This window comes from Cherax quadricarinatus, chromosome 69 (assembly GCF_038502225.1).
Source record: "Cherax quadricarinatus isolate ZL_2023a chromosome 69, ASM3850222v1, whole genome shotgun sequence".
Taxonomy (NCBI): domain Eukaryota; kingdom Metazoa; phylum Arthropoda; class Malacostraca; order Decapoda; family Parastacidae; genus Cherax; species Cherax quadricarinatus.
Genome location: NC_091360.1, coordinates 18073725 through 18096454, shown reverse-complemented (window position 1 = coordinate 18096454; position 22730 = coordinate 18073725).

Here is a 22730-nt window from a genome sequence, read left to right as displayed (position 1 = left end):
TTCATCGCGAACCTCATATTGTTTTCGCAGCCCACTGAAAGATTTGCTCGATGTCCGCCTGAAATTGGCAGGTTCAATGGGAAGACACCGTCATGGTAGACTGGGTGTCATCTGCAAAGGAAGACACGGTGTTGTGGCATGACATCCTTGTCTATGTCGACATGATGATGAGAATGATGGAGCTGAAAGACTCAGCCTGTGTTGAGCCACCGAGCTGGCCCGGACTTGTACCTGCGACGACTACCTCTAGTTCCCGGTTAGTGAGTACCAGATCCATCGACCAGACGATAATGAGGTGCACCCTCAGGCCTGCACCTCGACAACAACCTTGAATGGCATCCATATCCAATGCACAATGAAAGATCCAAAACTGCTGGGATCCTCTCCAAGATACGTTACATTACATGCCGCAACTGTTCTTTCTCACACTATACCATTCATCATTAGATTTTACTTCACCAAAGATTGAAGTTGGGATCAACTGCAAGAACACCTAAAGCCAAGGTTAACCCAACAAAGCTCAGAGTAAGAACATCAATCACAATCCCATCCCAGGCAACCCCCTCTGTACCTTTCATAGATCTAAACTTACCACTGAACAGAACATCCACGCCATTTTGCTCAAAATTATATTTACAGAACCTTAAATTCCAACATTAACCCTGACCTAAAACACTTTCTTGAAAATTGTGATAGGACCCAATATGGCATAACACCAGACACAAACATTTCTCAAGACATTCCCATGTCCGCTAAACTTATAAAAACTGTTGTACATAAAAGGCCTACAATCTGGAACACCCTACTGAAAATTTTAGAACGTGCAGACAGATGATTCATCATTTCAAAATCCATATGAAACATCTATCTCCCACAATCTTCTCACTGTCATCAGCTAACTACATGAAAATCACCTATTTGTATCATACACACATAAAAACAACCTAGACTTCTGATATCTGTGATTCTCACATCTGCAACACCTTACACCACACCGCAGTTGACTATAAACATAGACATACGTAATAAAACTATTACCTAACGAATCTAACTGGCTGCGTGCCATACCTTCTGGTGATATTCAATACCGCTTAATGCCCCGGGCGACGTAGTGGAAGTTTTAGCAGTAAAGGTCGAGAACCAAAACCTAGTCATTGTGGTAGTTCATAAGCCTCCGATGCAATATCTTATAATTCAGGAACAGCTGTTAAAATTGACCACTGTCTGGAAAAAATCTTCCAGCCTGCACCTAAATATTCGCTCCTGGGGGATTTCAACCATGCACCAATGAGTGAATATAGCAAATAATATTGCTGCAGTAATAACACCAGGAGGCAGCTCTAATGAAAACTCACATCACACGAGCTTTAAAATCTGCACAAAATTACCCCAGAATCAATAATAGATTTACTAGATCAGATAATATGCATTAGACTCAGATTCACTAACACAACATGATCTATAAGAAATACTACCATCAAAAACAATATGAGCTCAGATCACAAATATACCTGAGGCCTCAGATGTATGCGTGGAGCCCCAGACCGAAATGGTGACGGTCACTGAGGACATTCACCAAATTCATCTTCAATAACAAAGAGAAAGGGACTGAAAGTAAAACCAAGTCCCAACTGATATAAGCTGGGAAGATATACTAAGCAACACAGACCCAAACTATTTCCAGAACAGATTAATTCTCAGGTACTGATGGCGTATTGAAAGGCTTATTCTAAGAAAAGGAGGAGTAGAGAATAGGAAAAAAAAAGAGACAGGCGTCTTCTTTACAGGCGACGGAAAAGAATAACAGAGTTGCTAAAAGAGGTCAATATATCTGGAAATGTGCAGGGAGACACTATCAGAGAAATAGCAAGCATCTAGTTCCAAGTTAAAAGAATCTTTAGGAGTCAGGAATCGTGGGAAGAACTAAAGCCATAAATGAAACTCTGAAAGAAAACTAGTATTTCTTTTCTCCAGCTAAATCAAAATTGAGAACAACGTCCAGTATTGGGCCCCTACTTAAACAAGATGGGTCCTACACAGATGACAGCATGAAATGAGTGAGTTACTTGGCTCTAATATGACTCAGCTTTAGCAAGTCGCCAACCACACTGAGAAATGAAGATCAAAATGAATTTTATGAGAGAGCCACAAAATTGATTAACACAAGCCTATCCGATGTTATCCACGCCAAATGACTCTAACAGGCGATAAATGACATGCCCATGCACTCTGCCCCAGGCCGACTCCATGGAACTTGTGCTCATCAAGAACTGCAAGAAGCCGTTAATAATATTTTTCCATCCTATGGAGAGGAGCATGACATTGGGGTCAGTCCTCGTTACTAAAATTACAGACATAGCTCCACCTCCACAAGGCAGTAAAGCAACAGCAGCAAAGAACCATGTAGACCAATAAAGTACTAATATCCATATCAGTAAAAATCTTGAAAGGGTCCTAAGAAGCAAGATCACCACTCCATCTAGAAACCCATCAGTTACACAACCTGTGGCAACATGGGTTTAGAACAGGTCGCCCTGGGTCTGTCTCAACTACTGACTACGACAAGGTCCTGGGAATGCAATAGAAGACAAAGAATGCAGATGGGCTGATAAGACTTGCAAAGTCACGTGCACTATGAGGCAATAGCGCACAAAACAAAAAACAAAAGGAATAACAGGAAAAGTTTGTTTGATGGATCTATAAATTTCTTCACTAAGAGAACACAGAGGAAGTCATTAACAGGAAAGTAAACTGAGGCAGCATGCAGCCTTATTCGCCAAGGGCACAGTACTAGCTCCCCATCTTTTGTTCCTCAACTGCCATCCACAGAGAGTGGCATGTCAGCCACAGCACGTGTCTTCTTGGCAGATGACACCGAATTCACGACAGGCTCTCATTGCAGAGACTGCAGCGCCCAGGCGACATCACCAACTGGTACAAGAAACAATATGAAGTTCAACACAGAATTAATTATCAGATATAAACATGAGGAAACAAATCATCAGATAAGAAAGCAAAATTAATAAGAACAGAGTAAACACAAACGTCAAAGACCGAGATTATGTCGAGGATCTAACCTTCACAATCATAACATTGTATCAATCGCACCAGAAAAAATGATGATGATAATGAAACCTTCAAACTAGAGGCTACCAGATAGTACTTTTCAGGTCATTTATTCATCAGCTGATACACAAACACTAATAGCACTTTCACAGTAATATCTGCGACCAGAAAAATGTATGAGAGAACTTTCGATATACAAGATAATCTTATTAAACACTTCAATTATTTGAGCGCTTGAGGTTTCTAAACCAATTCTGAACTGATGAGATGCACACTCTTTAATCTGTACACAATATCCTATAATATGTAAACCCCACATTGTAATCTTTAAAGAGAATAAACTTGATTTGATTTGATTTGATTTTATAAATATTTCATTACCTTTGTAACTTGTTCAGCTACTAAAACTTTGCGGCCAGCCCTGGACCCATTATGTGCTTCTGTAATCTTTTGACTGCCGCCAGGAGAAGATATAGACATGTAAAAGTTCATTACGTTTGTAACTTGTTCAGCTATCAAAACTTTGGGGCCCAGTCCTTGTATCTATTATGTACCTCTGCAATCTTTTGATTACCGAACACAGGATGGGTATGAGGTACATAATAAAGATATTAAACTATTACCGCCCTGTGAGACTTGCAAAGTTAGGTTGTGAGCTCAGCATCATTTAATAAAAATCCTATCTATCAGCAGCTCTCTTAATAGAGAATCCTATTTATCAGCGGGTCTCTTAATAGAGAATCCTATCTATCAGCGGGTCTCTTAATAGAGAATCCTATCTCTCAGCGGCCCGAAGAATTTACTTCCCGACGTCGTCACCGCCCTGACGCACTTTACCTCACTTCACTGACAGCCGCACCTTTGACGCAGACTCTCTCTTTTATTTTTTCTTAGAAACTACCTTATTACACCGGTTTTGATTATATTTTTTCTTTAGCTCTCCCCGCTATCCTTGCTAACTCTGCCTCTGGCACACTTCTAACCTCCAATGCTCTTTGATCTTCGCACATTCCTTCTTTAGCACATCTTACCCTGCGATGTATGACAGTACATTTGAGAACACCAAGCCTCGGTGGCTTGGTGTTCAGTGAGTGGAATTCCTGAAGACCCCATGACTTTGAGATCTCTGATCTGCTGGTCGGCGATTCAAGGCTTGTGCCTCGAGATCCTCTCGGCGGAGTTCCTGAAGATCCCACACCGTCAGGTTCTCTGATCTGCTGGCCGCCGATAGTTTAGGGCCCACTCGGCGAGGTTCCTGAAGACTCCATGTTGTCAGGTTCTCTGGTTTATTGGCAGGCGATTCATGGCTCTGTGGTTTGGAGAAGAGTTCAGCTCCTTGGAGCAGAACTTTTCTCCAGGCTGAGGGACTAACCATCTCAAATACTTAAATACTTTTTTCTCCAAGGTTGATGGACTGACTACATAAACGTTTCATCCCGTGTCCAGTAGCTGGATCGCTAGCGCACTCAGCTCACACTCCGAGGTCCGGAGATCGAATCTCTGGTACGGCTGGAAAACATTAGGGACGTGTTTCCATAAGACACCTGCTGTCCATGTCCCTGTTCACCCATCAGTTTAAAACAGGTACCTGGATGTTAGTCGACTAGTGTGAGTCGCATCCTGGGACAAAACTGACCTAACTTGCCCTAAATGCTCAGTATAACAAGTGGCTTTCTGTACAGTAGTATGTCACTGATGTCAGCTAGGCCTGTATACCATGTACATGTACTTGTAGTAAATAAACATATAGAAAAAGATACCCAACTGTTGCACATGTGCCTTAATCTTCAAATTGTCGGTATTTTATATCGTTTTCAGTAATACAAATCTTACATGCTGGAAAACACATCAGGGCTGAAAATTTTAAGTCAGTCAGAAAAAGCATTCTCTAGTTATCTCACGGATTTCAGTTATTCCAAGTTCTATAAACTAGTCATGACTAACGAAATCTTAATAACACGATTTCAAATGAACCACAGAAAGGGTGGGATCTGAACCCATAACGATTAAGTCGTAAAACTCCAGGCTAGTGCGTAAGCCACTGGGTCTGGAGATTTACGACTGACCCACCATGAGTTCAATCCCCACCCTAGTTAGTTAGTTTAATATGTTTATTATGCACCCCATACCCATCCTGTGGGTAAGGTACATAATGGGTCCAGGGACTGGGCCTCAAAGTTTTGATAGCTGAGCAAGTTACAGAGGCAATGAATTCACAATTTACAAAGGTAATGAACTCACAATTTACAAAGGTAATGAACTCCAGGTAGGTCTAGTCACAATCATTACAAGTTACAAAGGTATTTACAGATTACAGAGGTACACAATGGGTCCAGGGACCGGGCTCCAAAGTTTTGATGGCTGAACTAGGTACAAGGTAATGAACTCACAAGTTACAAAGGTAATGAACTCACAAGTTACAAAGGTAATGAATACTGTAAGAATGGTTACTTACGTTTATACATGGCTGCAATCATGAACAAATTTTAGAGTAATGAGCAATTCACACTTCCACACCCGGTCACAACTGTAGTGAGTTATTGGTGCAAATGTTGATTGCTGAGTCTCTCTCTCTCTCTCACACACACACACACACACACACACACACACACACATACAAATTCATACACACACACACATAAACACACACACACACACACACACACAAACTCATACACACACGCACACACACTCATACTCACACACACTCATACACACACTCACACTCATACACACACACACTCATACTCACACACACACACACACACACACACACACACACACACACACACACACACACACACACATGCACACATGTGGTAATGCTTTATTTACAGCTAGCAAAGTCAGGGTATTTCTCCAGAATGGTCTGTAATATACCACTGTGGATAAAATACTTAGCCATTTCTTGAACACTTCTGAGTGAGTTGTTTCTAAATTCATTAATTTTATCGCACTCCAGTACATAATGACGCAGGGTGTGACAATAATCCATCTGGCAAAGTTTACATTTCGCTTGGTCTACATCTGGTGGTGGTGATTTAACCTGCCAAAGATACTTGTAACCCAGCCGGAGTCGGGCAGTAGTGACATCCAAGAGTCTGCTTATTTTGTTGGATGCACCATAGACATGTGGCTCCTCCTGCATGATAGAATGATGATAGATGGACTGACTTGTGGCAATCTCCCTGAGCCTTAAGTCCATAAAATTCAGCTGAAGTTCTTTTCGTATTATTGTTCTCAAACTACTACCTGACAAGCCAAGATTGTAATCTACTCCCTCTTTGAAAGCATACAGCTTAGCCAATTTATCAGTTCTATCATGCATCTGTAGACCAATGTGAGATGGAATCCACAGCATGTGCACTCTGACTCCACTGTCCACAATCCTACCATACCTGTGTCTGGCTTCTGACACAAGCATGCCACAATTTATGCTTAATGAGTTGAGAGCATTTATGGATGACAGAGAATCAGTTACAATTAAACTGTCAATCTTTGATACATAGATGCATTTCAGTGCAAGGAGTATGGCAAACAGTTCTGTCTGAAGGGTAGAGGCCCAATTATTGATGCGTGCTCCAATTTCTTTAAGAGAGCCATCACTCTGTACGACAACAGCAGCACTACCAGCTGCACCAGTGGATTGGTGAACAGAACCATCAACGTAAATAATTTGCGAGAGTGTGTGCTGTGTGACTAAGTTATCAATACAGCTTAAGGCCTCATGTTTGGCTTCAAGGCGAAGTTTTGGTTGTGATTTAAGAAGTAGTTTGGGGGGAAATGGAGGAATGGTAGTTTGGAATGGGGTAATATTCCATGGAGCGGAGAAGTGCCGCTGTTGCCTTACTTGACATAGATCATGTATCTGATTCATGCGGAGGTCGGTTCCAGTCTTTTCGATCCATCTGGAGGAGTGTTCACCAGTGCTGAGGAAAGTTTGGAGGGCTTCTGTGCAGGGGTTTGAATGAGCTTGCCTGAGCATATTAACCCCAATTAGGATATTTCTTTCAGTAACACGATCTCTGATGCTTGGAATATCAAGTTCTTTTTGCATATTTAAAATTTTGGCAGTACGAGGGCATCCTAGGATGATCCTCATTGCTTCGTTCTGCAGTTTTTCCAGCCCTCCAAGCTTCCAGTCAGACACAAGAGCAAGTAGTGGCGCAGCATAATCAACCAATGATCTAATATAAGCAAGATACATCATTTTCACAATTTTAACATTAGCACCATACCTGGGGTGAAGCCCTGCCACAACTCTAAGTGCTCTTAGTCGTTCTTTGTATTGGCGACAAAGTCTTGTTACAACAGGTCCAAGTAGTGGAACCTCAAAGCCTAGATACCTGTATCTGCTTACATATTCTAGAAGAGACCCATCATGCAATTGGATCTGACGAACTGTGCCTCTCTGTCGAGGAGGACGCCTATTGAGTATCTTTGTTTTATCAGTAGAGATTATCAACCCCAGGTCCTGACACGAGGCTAGTACATGATTAAGAATGTTTTGGGTGTTGGAGAATCCGGTGGTGTGAATCATTATATCATCAGCAAAACTAATCACATAATTATGGGGCTGACTAGGCATAGCATTAAGTAATGCATTAATTAGAATATTGAACAGTGTGGGACTGAGCACACCTCCCTGTGGGGTTCCTAATTCAAAGTCTTTAGTTACACTTCTATGTCCCTGGAACAACACAGACGATTTTCTGTTGGACAGGTAGCCTTTAATCCAGCGGAGAAGCCATCCTCCAACATCCATTCTGGCAAGTTCACTAATTATTACATGTCGGTTGGCTACATCGAAAGCGGATTTAAGGTCAAGGAAGGTAGTGTAGGAACTGTCAGTGTGCAGGGTGAGAAAGGTGGCTATGCAATGATGCACGCTCCTTCCATGCATGAAACCATGTAACCGGGGAGACAAAAATTGTTTGATTCTGTACATGAGACGATTAAGAATCATTCTCTCAAATGTTTTACACAAGCAGCTAGTAAGAGATATTGGGCGAAATGCATTTTGTTGATTGGGCTTAGGAATTGGAATGATGAGGCTGTTGGTCCAAGATTGAGGGAGCTCCCCAGTTACATAGCTCATGTTATATAATTCAAGTAATGGATTACCTGGTACTCGACACAGCAATCTGAGTATGTTGTAAGTAATACCATCCTCACCAGGCGACGTGGAGTTGCCCTTAGTTAGCGCTGCATCAAGTTCATAATTAGTGAAAGGAATGTTGCAATCATCTGCCTTACTGAGCATAAAGCAAACAAGTCTCTCCCTTGCATCATATTTATCATTTAATTTTGCCTGTGTGGTACTGGGAAGATTGTCATAGCTAGATGTAGCAGCCCAAGCACTGACTAACTCATTCGCCCTATGCAAGGGATGAGGGTGCGCGATCTGCCCAGTTCGTTTACCCTTAATTCTATTTATGTCCCTCCATGCCCGGCTAAGTGGGGTGTGAGCATTAAGACCGTTGACAAATTTTTCCCAGTCGGTTTGCCGCAGCTCTGTCATACGCTCTCTGGCAGCAGCAAGGGCAGTTTGGAAGAGCCTCAGCATTCCAGGGGTACGATGTTTTCTATAGGCTAGGCCTAGTCTGCGAGCAGTACGTTTCAGTGTACGAAGTTTAGAATCATTGTAATAAGTATGGTTTTTGAAGGAGGTATGATTATTACGGAAGTTTGTTGGGTTTAGAGTACCAAGAGGTTGCAGTGGCGGCTCTAAGTAGTTCTGAATACTGCTCACAAGATCATTGTTAAAGGTCTCTACAGAGGAACACTCATAGGAATTATACCAGTCAGTCACATGTGCAACAAAGTCATCATGCTGATCTGTGGGAACATTAAAACGTTTCCGTTTGAATATCCCACCAGGAAGGATAGTATTACCAATATCTAGAGAGGTTAGCCTAGGGAAATGATCAGACGCTATATCTGTTACAATGGAAGACTCACAACTGGCAGAAGTAATGTTGAAGCCCAGGCACAGATCAAGGACGCCTCCATAGATATGTGTGGGTTCAAGGTCACCTACAATTTGGACATTATCGTGACTGTTTAAGAGTGACAACAGTTGATTGCCATTACGATTACCAAACTGTGAGTTTCCAATGCTTTTGTGTCTCGCATTGTAATCGCCAATAATAAGAGTAGGCTCAGAATGAGCACAAGTTGGGAGCTCCAAGTAATTAAATTTATCAGCAGGAGCATACAAGTTAAATATGTTGAGAGCAGAGTTCCCTATATAAATCCTAACACCGTGATATTGTAGCCCCTCTGTTTTCTTGTGTGCAAGAAGTTGATGGGGAAGTGATTTTTTAATATATAGAACACAAGAGTTAGTAGATTTGAGGTTATATGCAACAAATGATGGTAATTTAGGGGGTTGGGATTTTTCAGGGACTCTGCACTCTTGTAGACACACAACATCAATGGGTTCGGTGGTTACTTTATGATGAAGTTCAGGAAGCCTTTTTCTAAGTGATGCAATATTCCAGCTTAATATAGAAAGTTTATACGAGTTTTGATCCATTATAGTAGTCCTGGGATCATCTTGAGTTTCTCAGCATAATGAAAAAATTGTTCATATAAATAGCAGACCTTATCAATGTCAACAGTGCTACCCTTGTCCATGAGTTTTGCAAGTGCACCTCCAGTTGTAAGGCCTCGTGGGAGTCTTCGTAAACCCAGAGCATGACGCTGTTTATGTGTGAATGTATGATAGGTGACACCACCACCACTCACATTCCCTCCTCCGCTAACATTACACGCAACACTACAACTGTCATCACCAGCGCCACTACCAACATTGTGTTCATTACATTTGTCAACAGTATTGTATTCAACATTAATGTCTATGTGACTAACCTCATCACACTCTGCACCACCACTTATATTATGCTCATCACTATTACTAACATTATAGACACCACCACTCTCATCACACTCTTCACCACCACTTAAATTATGCTCATCACTATTACTAACATTATAGACACCACCGCTCTCATCACACTCTTCACCACCACTTAAATTATGCTCATCACTATTACTAACATTATAGACACCATAGCCCTCATCACACTCTTCACCACCACTTATATTACGGTCATCACTATTACTAACATCATTGACACCATAGCCTTCGTTATGATGCTCACTACAGTTATCAACACAAGTATTATATTCGTCATTACTGTGATTAAGAACACCACCACCACCTTGTTCAGCAGCCTTACACTTGCTTTCACAAATTGTGACAATCTTGTTATTGGTACACTCTACACATCTTTCCTTGTGTTGTTCAAGTTGTTGTTTCAGGAGTAACTGTTGTGTTTCCAGTATTTTTATGCGCGACATCAGGTTGTATACCACAGGAGCAAGACTTGGAACATCTGGAGACGTGAAGTCCCGGTCAGCTGAGCTATTTGGCTGACTGTCAGCTGACTCAGCTAGGCTGGTATTGACAGCCGATGTGATGGGGGTCTGTTGACGTGCTCCCCAGGTGAGGTGCTCAACCCCATTGTCTGAGGGCAGGCATGAGCCAGTATTCAGACCCGAGGTACCTGGTAGTCCTGGGGGGCCATTATGAGGGGTACAGGGTGAAGTGCGGTTGGCTGCGATGCGATCAGCCCTCACACTGCAGTCAGCATGAGCTGCTGTGACTCCTGAGGTCTTACAATTGATACATTGTTTAGCAACAGTCTGTTGCTGTTTGATCATAGCATAACACCGTTCAGAAGGATGAGCATTGGCACACACTGCACACCAGTGTGACTTAGATGGGCATTTCCTGGCGATGTGGCCCCAGCGTTGACACTTATAACATCGACGTTGAGGAGGTCTGTACAATGCAATGTAATAGCGTCTGTTGAGGGCTCCGTGTTTTTTTTTTTTTTTTATAAACTAATTTCGTACACTGACAAATTTGTCCGTACACAAACTAAACTGAATGTGTAATATCCTGGCTGTAAGATGCATCAGTCATTAAATATTGAAGTCGTTCAGGAGTGGAAGATTCAATTTTCCTAACATAAATAAACATGAATTAAAATTTCACACTATTTTACATAACAAAAATAGCAGGTGTGTATTTACACTCTCCACCATTGTCATATTACGAGACATTTTTTCGAATGTTTAAAGTTATGGCAGTGAGGGTTTTGGAAGTTACTGAAGCTATTTCAGGATAATGGGAATGGGTTCAACAACCTTTGTTTGGAAAGACACGTAAGCAAACACTACGACATATTTATTAGAAAACGTTTCTGTCCTGGGACCTTGATCACTGATAAAGGTCCCAGGACCGAAACGTTTTCTAATAAATATGTCCTAGTGTTTTCTCACGTGTCATTCTAAACCAATTTGTCGGTATCTATTACCAAGATTTATACCAACAACCATGGTATACAAGCTCTTCTTTTTGTGTACTAACCATTCTTTGTGCGTACAAATCGTGTGTTCATCTTCATAGTTTTGAACAAAGAAGACATCTCCAACTTGAGTGATTGACTACATTCAACTACTTCCTCAAAGTCGATGGACCTATCACTTCATCTTTAAACGAGTCAAGAGCCTTCAGTGATGACATAGAATAAGTAATGATGATAGAGTCAAGCTCAGTGTCATAAGTTAGCTTTAGCGCCATTAAGATTGCAAACAATTCAGTTTGCAGTGTAGATGCCCAGTTGTAAATTCTTATGCATAGTTCAACAAGTTTATTATCGTTCTTAATAACTAGGGAGGTGGCAACAAGAGCAGATGCAGCCCTGCCAGAAGACTCCTGTTTAGATCCATCAGTGTATATAACTTGTGATAACTTATTACTACCAGCTAGGCAGAAATTTCTTCATGAGCAGTTGCTTTAACAAGAGATTTAAGGAAGGGATTACTAGCAATGAGCTTCTTGGGAGGGACTTGCAGGTATGTGATATTAAATGAACACATCTTCCCTGGAGGGGTGAAATTCTCTTGTTGCCTACAGTGATACAGTTCATGCAGGTTATAAAACTTAATGTAATTGCACGTTTTCACAATCCATTTAGATCTGTGTGTATTTACTTCTAGACACTTAGTAAGATTCATTGTGACAGTGTCTGGTTCATTTCTTAACATTCTAATACCGAGTACAGTGTTAATCTCAACAATTCTATCATTGATACTAGAAATACCAAGCTCCTTCCTCTCATTGAGAACCTTTGTAGATTTGGGACACCCAAGAATAATTCTGAGAGCTTCATTTTGCATTAACTCCAAGGGTCGGAGAGAACTTTCTCTAGCTATTATCAACATGGGAGCAGCATAATCAATTAAGGACTTAACATAGGCTATGGATGGGGAAGGAAGAAGGATGGGTTAGGATGGAAATATGGAAAAGGGGTGGGTGGGTGGAGGGGAGGTGGGGTAAAAAAGGTAAGTGGCCTAACCCGTTTGGCAAATTTTATACAAGTGTGTGTGTTGTGTTATTCATGAATACATTGAATTCATAAGATGGTATACCTCCTGCCCATCAGTTGCACACAGTTATACCTGCATGCCGCTGAGTTGGAAGGATGCATATTTTTTTTTTCTGAGCGGTGACCTCCCCGAAGATATAGAAGAATGGATATCACCAGCACCATTCTATGCCCAACAACAGGATAAATGCACCCCTATTTATGGAGACTTACCTCAATGAGACTACACCTTACAACTAAAAAAAAACCATACCGCGGGTGGGGATAGAACTCGCGATCAGAGAGTCCCAACTAACCTTGTAACATCAGCAAACATCCTACGATAGAACACCTCAGAAACTGCCCAGCCAACCAACTCCAGGTTAGCAGCCAATCTCCATCGAACTCCTTGCAACCACCATCTGCAGTAACAGCCTTACAGCCACACCCATACTTGCTCTTGAAAAATAACGGAACGAAGTGATGACCATTCTACAATATCCAGGTAAAACCAAAATTCTAAACACGCGGAAAGAACTTGATATTCCAAGAATTAGAGATCATGTCACTAAAATAAATGTCCTTATTGTGTTAATATGTTCAAGCAGACCCATCCTAAACTTCTTTAGCACTGGTGAGCACTCCTTCAAATGGTTCATAAAAAATGAAGCCGACTTGTAAGTTAATCAAATACACAGTCACTCAAGTATGGCAATATCGACATTTCCTGCTCTTTATCTATCACTTTTCCCCAAAGAACATTATTAATTTGCAACCAAAGCTCTAACTTGAAGCTAAACACAGTACTATAGGTTCTGCTGAAGTTTTATTTTTTTATCACATAACATTCTCCTCCACAATTATGTATTGATGGTTGTATTCACCAACCCACTGGTGCAGTCGATAGTGCCTTAGTTGTCTTACAAACAGAGTCTCCTACATAGAAAATGAAGCAAGCATCAGTGACTGAACACATCGACTCCAGGCTGAGGGACTGATTACCTCAAACTCCTCCTCTCCTTATACCCTTCTGATTTGTATTGGACTGATTGAGCCACTGTGTGGCGAAACGTTTCCTCAATAAAGATTCCCATATGTTGCATAAGTGTCTCAATCTACAACTTGTCGGTTTTTAAACCATTTATCACACACAAATAGTTTTGTGACTTAATTCAAGTCTGCATAAATAACTTACTATGACTGAAACCCGATATAAACATGTAAGCAGTTCAATTACCACAGTAACTCGTTTAGCTATCAAAAATTTCCGGGACTCATTATCTGCTATGTAATCTTTTTATATTAGCACCCACAGGACGGGTATGGGGTGCATAAAGCTATTAAACTAAAGCTAATTCGTGTAAGAAGCCAATCGCAAGTGTGGTAGTAATATAGACAGCGAAGTCAACATACACTTTCTGCGGATTCCATCTCACATTGGTCTTCAGATTCACAATAAAACTGATGAACTGGGAAAGGCATATAGGCACATGCCTTCAAGGAGGAAGTAGATTACAGCTTTGAGACCGAGGAAGACTGATATCAAGCACTCCATTTACCATCATACTATTATGCACTTAACATAACACTAAATGGATCACCCATCACAAGACTCGCAGAGGGAAAATTCCTAGGAATCCACCTAGACAGTAGCCTCAAATTCCAGACACATATGCAACAAATTTCGAAGAAAATCTCAAAGACAGTAGGCATACTATCAAAGATACGGTACTATGTTCCACAATCAATTCTCCTTACTCTGTATCACTCACTCATCTACACTTATCTCACATATGGAATTTGTGCATCGGGATCAACATCAAATCACCTAAGGCCTCTAATAACCCAGCAAAAGGCTGCAGTCAGAATAACAAATTCCCACTCGCGACAGCATACTCCACCTCTACTCAAAAGTCTAAATTTGCTCACCATAAAGAACATCCACACTTATTTATGTGCCTAATACATACATAGAACAATACACGCAAACATAAACCCTCCACTCAAACCTCTCACAACTTTAACAGGACTAGTTCATCTATCATAACTTTGGGGTCCAGTCACTGGACCCATTATGTACCTTTGTAATCTTTTGACTACCGCCCACAGGATGGGTATGGGGTGCATAAAGATATTAAACTAAAGTGTGTGTGTGTGTGTGTGTGTGTGTGTGTGTGTACTCACCTATTTGTACTCACCTATTTGTGGTTGCAGGGGTCGAGTCCTAGCTCCTGGCCCCGCCTCTTCACCGGTTGCTACTAGACCCTCTCTCTCCCCGCTCCATGAGCTTTATCAAACCTCGTCTTAAAACTGTGTATGGTTCCTGCCTCCACTACGTCATTTTCTAGGCTATTCCACTGCCTTACAACTCTATGACTGAAGAAATACTTCCTACTATCTCTCTGACTCATTTGTGTCTTCAACTTCCAATTGTGGCCTCTTGTTTCTGTGTCCCCTCCCTGGAACATCCTGTCCTTGTGTGTGTGTGTGTGTGTGTGTGTGTGTGTGTGTGTGTGTGTGTGTGTGTGTGTGTGTGTGTGTGTGTGTGTGTGTGTGTGTGTGTGTGTGTGTTGTGTGTGACTCAACAATCAATATTTGCACCAATAACTCATTACAGTTGTGACCGGGTGTGGAAGTGTGAATTGCTCATTACTCTATAATTTGTTCATGATTGTAGCCAAAGTATAAACGTAAGTAACCATTCTACAGAATTCATTACCTTTGTAACTTGTGAGCTCATTACCTTTGTACCTAGTTCAGCTATCAAAACTTTGGGGGCCCAGTCCCTGGACCCATTACGTACCTCTGTAATCTGTAAATACCTTTGTAACTTGTCATGATTGTGACCAGACTTACCTGGAGTTCATTACCTTTGTAAATTGTGAGTTCATTACCTTTGTAAATTGTGAGTTCATTACCTTTGTAAATTGTGAGTTCATTACCTCTGTAACTTGCTCAGCTATCAAAACTTTGGAGTCCAGTCCCTGGACCAATTATGTACCTCTGTAATCTTTTGACTACCGCCCACAGGATGGGTATGGGGTGCATAATAAACATATTAAACTAACTAACTTTAACAGGACACATGACCATAACACAAGACACAGATCTCTTTTTTATGTACCCCGTGTCCATATCACACTGTGTAAAAACTCTATGCACATAAAGGGTCCCAAAATCTGGAATTCATTACCAGAACATACCAAAGTAACCAGGCCTGAAAATCAATTTAAGACTCTTCTAAAAAACCACTTACTTGCCCAGGACTAAACAATCAACACTCAATATTTAACATTACCAATAATTCTCCCAATTACTTAAATCTTAAAACTTCAAGACAAAATATAGCAAATTGATCATCTTTTGTTATACATTGTAATGTGACAAATTTGTACAACTATAATGGTTCAGTATCGGTATATTCAAATTTCATTGTTTCAAATACTCAATTGTACTTCATATTGTAAATTGTTTACTGTAATTTTTACCACTGAACCTTTCATTGCTTGTTAATTTTAAGTTAATTTTAAGCCTGCCCATAATGCTCTGCATAAAAGGGGCTTTTTGGCATGCACACCCAACTACTATAATTCCTTGTACAACTATGTATCATGTCCAAATAAAATATATGAATGAATATGAATATGAGAAGCTATATATCTATAGGGAGGGGGCTTTGGCATGCTGCACTTTAAAAATTGTATTCCTTGTACTTCTCTGTATCATGTTCAAATAAATAAAAAAAAAAAAAGTAAGAACACCAGGTTCTTGAGTGTCACTACCCCAGTGGAAAAAAAGTCTGACTTTTGTTTGTGTTATCCTAGGTTCTCTACTCATATATTGTTATATATGATAATGTTTGTAGCTGTATTTGTGTATATCTGAACAAACTTACTTGCTTACTTACTGTTTGCCTTCGGCTGGGCTACTGGTACCTCCTGGAATTTGTACCACTAGTCGACTTCGACGTGTTTCTCCAGGAAAGAAAGAAGGATGGGGAAGGACTTGAGAAACACATTAATAGGTATATGGGATAAGGTTTGAGTAGGGGATAACAAAACGATAAGTGGCCTATCCACTTTTGAGTTGACTTTGATAATGGATATGTAATGATGATGATGATGATAATAATAATAATAATAATAATAATAATAATAATAATAATAATAATAATAATAATAATATTTTATTTCAACATGATACTATAGAGTTTATACAGAGTTGGGTAACATTTAGTGAGTATGCAGAGAGCTCATTTTTATGCAGAGTATTTCGGGTAAACTTAAAGCTAGTTTACTTATGTTTAGGTTGCATTCCACACGGTCCAGCTCACATACACGCTAATACGCGTGGTTGGTGTTTGGTACTTTTTTCCTTTTTTCTTGTGGAAGTAGATAACAGAAGGTTACGGCTCAGGAGGCTTCTGGGTGCAAGGTGATACTTACTAGGCTCTGTGTTCTGTCTTCACTGTTCTTCAAGAAGTTCAGGTGTTCAGGAGGGCGAGGGGGGCAGGGGTGGTCACATTAGTGATGGATTTTCCAACTGCGTTGTAGACTAGTTCAAGTGTTATCCAGTGTTCGTCTTCTGGTGGATCCTTTATTTTAGCTTTATATAACTACCTTAGCTCATATATTCACAATTGTTAAAATAATCAAGGTGCTATTCTCAGGTGCTAAAGTTAATAAGTTCACTATTTTGCCATCATACTCCAAAGCTCATTTATTTGATTACCACTTTATTGTTCACCACAACTTATATTAGTCCCTTTTATATTATAATTTTATATTATAATTCTAACTTTAAAGAATTACCTTTAAAGTACTACCTACTATCATATTCCCAAGCTCCATTATTTGATCATCACTTTATTTGTTCACCACAAATTATTTTAGTCCCTTTTATATTGTCTCCTTTATTTTAGCTTTAAAAAACTACCTTAGCTCATTATTTTTACATTTGTTAAATAATTCAGGTGCTATTTTTTTATTTATTTTTTTAGCTTTAGAATATTTACTTTATTTTTTACTTAATTCTAACTATAGATTCACTACAAATCTTATGATTACAAGCATTGATCCTGATACCAACCTCTTATTTAATGACTTAAATGATTCAAACAGTTACTGTAATTACTACACAGCAGAACAATCAAAGGCACTTCTCAGAGCCAACAACAACATAACTATCTTTAACCACAATATCAGATCTTTAAGCAAGCATTATGATGACCTCCTAGCATTACTAAATTCCTTGCATGCCAATATGTCCATCATTACACTAACTGAAACCTGGCTAAAGCCTGATACTACAGATGTCTATACCATTCCTGGTTACACAGCCATACACAACTGTAGGCCAGACCAACAAGGGGGTGGCACTGCTATATACTACTCAGACCAACTAGAATGTATCACTAATACTTGCACAAGGGATGAACATGGGGAATATATAATAGCTAAATTCAAATCCAAATACCTACAAAAACCTCTCACAGTGATAAACATCTACAGAGTTCCACAATCAAACATTAGCCAATTTAGTCAAAACCTAGGAAGTATGATAACTGATGCACGCATGAACAAAGATGACTTACTACTCTCAGGTGACTTCAATATAAATCTCCTGCAAGACCAGGACCCACACGTTACTGAATTCACAAACACAATGAGTAACTGCATGTTGCTACCAACAGTAACAAAACTTACAAGAGTTACAGAGACTAGTGTTTCCCTACTTGACCACATCTGGACCAACACCATATCCCCTTTAAAATCAGGCATAATTACAGATAATACCACAGACCACTACCCTACTTTCCTCATAACAACTCTTGGTAAAATACCCCAAGACACTACTAAAGACACCTTCAGACTTCACAATGAGGCAGCCATTAATAACTTCACAACAGCAGTAACAAACATTGACTGGCACACTGAGCTAGAAATCTATACAGATATTGACGAATGTTTTAATAATTTTCTAAAAAAGACCCAATACCTTTATAACAAGCACTGCCCTAAAAAAAACTAAACAGATGACAGCTAAGAGACTGAACAGTCCCTGGCTAACACCCAGCATTCTCAAATCCATAAATACAAAACACCGATATGAAAAACAGTACAGAATGGGTTACATAACCAGAGACCAAACAAAACGTTACTCGTCAATCCTAACCAGCCTGATAAGAAGGGCAAAAAAATTGTATTATGAGAACAGATTATCCAACTTACGAGGTGATATAAAAAAGACCTGGAAGACCCTATCAGAAATTCTGGGAACAAAAAAGATATCACGACAGAGCGAAATAAAATTAGCAAAATCAGATGAACCCCAACTCCCACCAACAGAAACAGCAAACAGACTCAATGATTTCTTCTCCACTATAGGTCAAAACCTTGCCAATAAAATCCCAAGCTCAGATACCCCACCAAATGACTACCTCACTGGCAACTACCCGAACACACTGTTCCTAGCTCCGACTAACCCATACGAAGTCTCCCTTATTATCAACGCACTGAAAAACAAGGCAAGAGATTTAAATACCTTACCACCCTTTATATACAAAAAAGCGTCACAAGTACTATCACCAATCATTGCAACACTCTTTAACAAATCCATTGAATCCTCCACCTTCCCTACAGTTCTCAAAATAGCAAGGGTCACCCCGATCCATAAAGGAGGAGACCAGAGTTGAATAACTATAGGCCAATATCCAATTTACACCCTCTCTCAAAAATCTTCGAAAAATTAATTCATAAACGAATCTACTCCTACCTCATCTCCCAAAACATTCTCAACCCCTGCCAATTTGGATTCAGGCCTAATAAAAATACTAATGATGCTATTATACACATGCTAGAACATATATACAATGCAATAGAGAAAAAAGAAGTCACACTGGGGATCTTCATTGACTTACGTAAAGCTTTTGATACAGTTGACCATGACTTGCAAATGGGGCAAGCTCTTCCGCACAACCAATTACAGTTGGTGTCCCACAGGGAAGTGTCCTTGGCCCTCTTCTCTTTCTCCTATACATAAATGACCTACCAAATGCTTCGCAATTACTCAATCCCACACTTTTTGCAGATGACACTACATACGTCTTCTCTCACCCGAGCCCAGTCACGCTAGCCAATACTGTAAATACCGAATTACAGAAAATATCTACCTGGATGATTTTTAGATTTTTTAGATTTTGCCACCGAAGTGGCTAGTTTATTGTGCACCCCATATCCATCCTGTGGACGGTAGCGCGAGAGCATGTGGATACACAAAAGGCCTAGGAACTAGGCCCCAAAGGGTTAACAGGAATATATATGGATTTATATCTACATATCTATAGTTCACTTATCTGTTACAAGCAAATTTAGGAAATTTGCTTAGTATATCTGGTATCTTAATTTCATTAATAAGATATCTTGACATGTCACATAGGTTATTATACTGTCTGTCTCTGTATTCCTCAATAAGTGGACAATTAAGCACATAGTGTTCAAGAGAGTGACCATATGCCTGATCACATAATTTACATTTAGTTTGATCATCATCTGTGTGTCTCCCAAACTGCCAGAAGTACTTGTAACCAAGCCTAAGCCTGGCCACTACAACATCAGTCAGTCTGTTCACATTGCAAGTTGCTCCATAAACATACTTATCTACGTTCATGTTATCATAGTGGGTTATAGATCTACTCAGGCTTCTAACTGCATTCCTATAACAATCATCTTCATTATTTACTTCTCTCCTAATATTATTCCTAATGCTAGACACAGTTATACCAAAGTTATATTCTACGTTCTCCTTCTGGATACTCTTCTTGGCTAACATATCAACTTTATCATGAAGGAGTAATCCAATGTGTGATGGGATCCATAGCAATTGTACATTAATTCCTTTGTCCCTAATTTTTGAGTATCTATACCTGGCTTCCCCAATGAGCATGTTGTTGGAGTCATTATATGAGCCAAGAGCCTTCAATGATGACATAGAATCAGTAATGATGACAGAGTCAAGCTCAGTGTCATTGGTTAGCTTTAGCGCCATTAGGATTGCAAACAATTCAGTTTGCAGTGTAGACGCCCAGTTGTTAATTCTTATGCCTAACTCAACAAATTTATTATCGTTCTTAACTAGGGAGGTGGCAACAAGAGCAGATGCAGCCCTGCCAGAAGACTCCTGTTTAGATCCATCAGTGTATATAACTTGTGATAACTTATTACTACCAGCTAGGCGAAAAATTTCTTCTTGAGCAGTTGCTCTAACAAGAGATTTAAGGAAGGGATTACTAGCAATGAGCTTCTTGGGAGGGACTTGTAGGTATGTGATATTAAATGAACACATCTTCCATGGAGGGGTGAAATGCTCTTGTTGCCTACAGTGATACCTGGAGTTTACCTGGAGAGAGTTTCGGGGGTCAACGCCCCCGCGGCCCGGTCTGTGACCAGGCCTCCTGGTGGATCAGCCCCTGATCAACCAGGCTGTTGCTGCTGGCTGCACGCAAACCAACGTACGAGCCACAGCCCGGCTGATCAGGAACTGACTTTAGGTGCTTGTCCAGTGCCAGCTTGAAGACTGCCAGGGGTCTGTTGGTAATCCCCCTTATGTGTGCTGGGAGGCAGTTGAACAGTCTCGGGCCCCTGACACTTATTGTATGGTCTCTTAACGTGCTAGTGACACCCCTGCTTTTCATTGGGGGGATGGTGCATCGTCTGCCAAGTCTTTTGCTTTCGTAGTGAGTGATTTTCGTGTGCAAGTTCGGTACTAGTCCCTCTAGGATTTTCCAGGTGTATATAATCATGTATCTCTCCCTCCTGCGTTCCAGGGAATACAGGTTTAGAAACCTCAAGCGCTCCCAGTAATTGAGGTGTTTTATCTCCGTTATGCGCGCCGTGAAAGTTCTCTGTACATTTTCTAGGTCGGCAATTTCACCTGCCTTGAAAGGTGCTGTTAGAGTGCAGCAATATTCCAGCCTAGATAGAACAAGTGACCTGAAGAGTGTCATCATGGGCTTGGCCTCCCTAGTTTTGAAGGTTCTCATTATCCATCCTGTCATTTTTCTAGCAGATGCGATTGATACAATGTTATGGTCCTTGAAGGTGAGATCCTCCGACATAATCACTCCCAGGTCTTTGACGTTGGTGTTTCGCTCTACTTTGTGGCCAGAATTTGTTTTGTACTCTGATGAAGATTTAATTTCCTCATGTTTACCATATCTGAGTAATTGAAATTTCTCATCGTTGAACTTCATATTGTTTTCCGCAGCCCACTGAAAGATTTGGTTGATGTCCGCCTGGAGCCTTGCAGTGTCTGCAATGGAAGACACTGTCATGCAGATTCGGGTGTCATCTGCAAAGGAAGACACGGTGCTGTGGCTGACATCCTTGTCTATGTCGGATATGAGGATGAGGAACAAGATGGGAGCTAGTACTGTGCCTTGTGGAACAGAGCTTTTCACCGTAGCTGCCTCGGACTTTACTCTGTTGACGACTACTCTCTGTGTTCTGTTAGTGAGGAAATTATAGATCCATCGACCGACTTTTCCTGTTATTCCTTTAGCACGCATTTTGTGCGCTATTACGCCATGGTCACACTTGTCGAAGGCTTTTGTAAAGTCTGTATATATTACATCTGCATTCTTTTTGTCTTCTAGTGCATTTAGGACCTTGTCGTAGTGATCCAATAGTTGAGACAGACAGGAGCGACCTGTTCTAAACCCATGTTGCCCTGGGTTGTGTAACTGATGGGTTTCTAGATGGGTGGTGATCTTGCTTCTTAGGACCCTTTCAAAGATTTTTATGATATGGGATGTTAGTGCTATTGGTCTGTAGTTCTTTGCTGTTGCTTTACTGCCCCCTTTGTGGAGTGGGGCTATGTCTGTTGTTTTTAGTAACTGAGGGACAACCCCCGTGTCCATGCTCCCTCTCCATAGGATGGAAAAGGCTCGTGATAGGGGCTTCTTGCAGTTCTTGATGAACACAGAGTTCCATGAGTCTGGCCCTGGGGCAGAGTGCATGGGCATGTCATTTATCGCCTGTTCGAAGTCATTTGGCGTCAGGATAACATCGGATAGGCTTGTGTTAATCAAATTTTGTGGCTCTCTCATAAAAAATTCATTTTGATCTTCGACTCTCAGTGTGGTTAGCGGCTTGCTAAAAACTGAGTCATATTGGGACTTGAGTAGCTCACTCATTTCCTTGCTGTCATCTGTGTAGGACCCATCTT